Source organism: Triticum aestivum, chromosome 6D, assembly GCF_018294505.1.
Source record: "Triticum aestivum cultivar Chinese Spring chromosome 6D, IWGSC CS RefSeq v2.1, whole genome shotgun sequence".
NCBI classification, from domain to species: domain Eukaryota; kingdom Viridiplantae; phylum Streptophyta; class Magnoliopsida; order Poales; family Poaceae; genus Triticum; species Triticum aestivum.
In genome coordinates this window covers 346749923-346754024 of record NC_057811.1, presented here as the reverse complement: position 1 = coordinate 346754024, position 4102 = coordinate 346749923, and positions in this window count along the sequence as shown.

Here is a 4102-nt window from a genome sequence, read left to right as displayed (position 1 = left end):
CGGACCACCTGAGGCAGTGCCTTATTTGTAATGAAAGTACTGAACTAGCCCAGTGGCCAAGTGACACTACCCGACATCTGTTCCGCCCGGGTTCGATTCCACCTGATGCAGGGAAAATATCTCCAAATTTTTTGCCTCTGCCATTATTGACATATGGGTCTCCAAATTTTCTCTGTTTTTGCACACTCGACATTGTATGGGCATTTTGAAAATAGCATATCTTTTTGACTATGCATCATATGAAGATGTGCTATGCATGAATGTTGATCAGCATGATGTTAACTGGCTGGTAGTTTGTAACATCCCAAAATTCTAAATTTTTGAATGTTATAATAAATGATAGTTATGATTGATTGTTTGATTGATTGTGTGAAGTTGAGTGAAATTCAAAACTTTTTGAAAGTTAAATGAGAGGGAATAAAAGGACTTTCCCAAACTTTCATTTTTGCTTTTATGATCTCCGTGAATTCAAATTCTTTTCACCACAAAACCATGGAGAGAAGATGACATGACTTTTTCCATTTATCTAAATGACAAGGGGTGTTGAAAATATTTGAATTTCATTTGAGAATATTCCCAATTCTGAAACTTTATGCAACTCAATGATTTTCACGAGCGAAGATAAAATGACTTCTTCAAAACATATGAAATATGAGTTGGGAGTTTCAAAGGATCAAATTCAAAGTCCTTTTGGAAATTATTTTTAATTTGGAGTTATTTGGGTTTTATTCAAATTATTTTTCTCCAAAAATAAAATACATCGAAAATAGGGTAACAAGATTCCCTACAACAGAAAATTGGAGAGAAATAAATTTGAAATCATTTTTGTATTTTTAAAATGAATTTTACTGGATTTACTAGAGCAGTAGCACTCTTTGCTTTATTTAAATTTGTGTGGACTTTATTTGACTCTATAAAAATGTTCAGCTTGTAGGAAATCTTTTGATGAAAATTTTGATATATAATACGCCAATACAAAATTTTACTTTATTTTCTTTATTCGGTTTTCCTTCTGTTTCTATATAAAAAAACTGTACGTGCGGTCCATATTTATTTAGTGCCTACACGCGTAGCATAGTGGCAGCAGGCGCCTCATTTTTTTTCTAAATGGGCCAGGGCCAACCGGCCATATTATTTCCCCAGATTTTTTTTACAAATGATTTTTTTTCTGTTGACCGAAAAAAAACTGCAGCCGCAGCTTACACGCGCGCGGCCGGCCGAAGGCCTTTAGGCCCATGCGAGGCGCCTCTTTTCTTCTCTGTTTCTTTTCTTTTCATCTACGTTTAGTCCCACATTGCCTAGCATTTGACCTTTAAGTCTTTTTTCCACCAATAAATATAGATCCATAGAGACTTCAAAAATCATTCGATTCGGGTTCTTCTCTTTTTATACTTCCGTAGTTTATTATTTCTAGACTAATATGATAGAATAATTAGATTATCAATTAGTCTACATATTTATACATAGACCTTAGCCGTAACTATTTTTCTTCCGTAAAACAGCTTGGCCATGATTTTTCAATAACCATAACTTTTCACTCGTTTATCCAAATTAGATGAAACCAGCGCCTATAGTTTCGTCTTGTTTTCACCTATCTAGTTAACCTGTCACTCAACTTTTTGAAATTTTCAAATTTCGAATTTTGTTCAGATTCATATTCAAACTTTTGTTGAACATAACTTGAGTTCCGTAACTCCGATTTAGTTGATTCTTTTTGCAAATTAAAGCTCTTGACCTAAACTTTCTCATAAGGCCAAATTCACATAATTTTGGTACTGTTAGAAATTGTTTTATGTTGCAAGAGTTATTTGCTTGGTTTTGATATTTTCTGAAGTATCTTCTTCGTTCTCTCTGATCTTTTGAGTGATTGCTTATGTGTGGTTACCATTGCTTGCTTACGATAGATTGACCGGAGTATGATGAGTAGAACTATCAAGAGTTATGAGTGCGAATCATCTTCATCAACATTGAAGGCAAGTTCACACTTTTATCATATCCCTTCCATACCCAGTTTTTATGCATTAGTTCACCCTCAAACATTGCATGAGTAGGATTGATAACATGTGGGTATTGGGAAGTAGTTGATGAGGTAGGAACCTATTGCCCTGCATTCAAACCTTGGGAGTTACTATTACGTTATGCTTATACTGCTATGCTATGCTCGTAGACGTGGATTGGGTTTGAGGGTATTCCATGACAGATGTGAGATTGTTTACTTAATGGTTCAACTTAAGGTGGCAACTTTAATACACATCTGGGTGGATTGGTAGGGGCACCCTGGGGATGTACCAGTGGACTTGCTCGGACACCTGGGGATATACCAGTGTTGTCCTAGGAGATCCCGGGGATATACCGTGTGATCATCCTATGGTTCGCCACCCAGGCTCAAATTGATCATAAGATTATTCATGCTAGAAACTTCCGTGTGCAGCCACAAGCCATTATGGGCTCTGACATAGTTGAGTAAGTTGTGTGAGCTCTTGAAGAGGTGGACTAGCATATGTAGGGGGATTGTAGGTGTAACGGTCTGCCCGGAGTAGAGAGTAAATGCTTCTGAAAGACTGTGTCTCGGTCATCCGTTTCTCAAACATCATGTAGTGCGAGAATCAAGCGGAGGCGATCGAGTCTTGTGGGGAAAAGTGCACAAACCTTTGCAGAGTGTACAAACTAATCATGATTAGCCGTGTCCCCGGTTATGGACATCTCGAGTATCTGGTTCTTGGATTATCCTGTTGATCTCATCATGTTGCTTTAATTAATCTTGTTGGGTTAATGATGATACTTAATTGGGATTGAGATGCTGTCAACCATCTCAATGTTTAACAACTACCATGTTAGTTAAATAAAATTTATTCCTTTGCAGTAGGGAAAAATTGGCTTTTCGCAAAAACATTATAACCATAGAGCTTTTCCACCAGCCATACATGCATGTAGTGATAGCCTTTGTTCATCATTTCTCTATGGTGTGAATTTGCCAGCATATTCCATGTGCTGACCCGTTTTCGGGTTGCAACGTCTCATGTTGCAGGATATCTTACGACGAGTAAGTGATACGTTAGGGTTACGATTTCTACACTCAACTTTGCCGTTGGTGTTGATGGGAATCCACAACCTTGTTACTTCCGCTATTTGGATTGAGGTAATAGTATTTACGTTACTTTATACATGTGATTTACCTCTGTTATAAATCCTCGAGTACTGTGTGTGTCAGCATACCGATCTAGGGATGACACTTAAGCACAGAGACTTGATCCATTCAGGTCGGGTCGCTACAAGATGGTATCAGAGCACATGTTGACTGTAGGACGTGACCCTAGAAACTGGCAAGCCCATAGGAAAAGATTTTCTCTACAACTTTTTTTTCAAAAAGGATATTTTACCTCCCTTCTCTTCTGAGCTTATTCAAATATTCCTTTTGGTGAGACCATACCCCTTTTCCCTTTTGACCACTCGAAGATTCGACTGAATAGAACCACTCCCAGAAGTACAAGATATGAGACAACCACGACCACTACGGAATGAAGGAGATTTTACCATGCATCTGAATAATGGAAACTACAACTGTTGAAGACTCTGAAGACTAGGAGAATTGGAGACTCTGAAGAATTCTCAGATTTTTATGACCTAGGAAGGCTACCCTTATGGAACTTGGCAGACTATGGAAGATGTCAATACCCGAGATCAAGTTGTATCGGAGAAAGCGGAGCATGGAGAGTTAAAAAAACTCAAAGTTCTGTCAAGGAAAACCCTAAGGCAGGAGATATGAACCATGGAGAGATAGCTCATGGAAATGACAAGAGCAGAAACACGGCTATCCATGATGTTATCACCCTCTTATGCTATTGTCACCGTGCTGAGTTAAGCATGCATATGCATGGAAGGATTGGATGGTAGAAGGCTGATGGAGCACCTATCAGCAAGATGAAGTTTTAACCTTAGCCGGTGTATCACCAGGATCTGGAGTGTTACATCAAGAAGTTAAGATGGAGCTACAAGAAGCCGTATTTGAAAGGAAGCATTTCATGAAGAACTCAGGACCTAGAAGCTGAAAGTAGCCAAGCTGGAGGAGCAAAATTTTGAGATACCGGAGATTCGTCAGGAA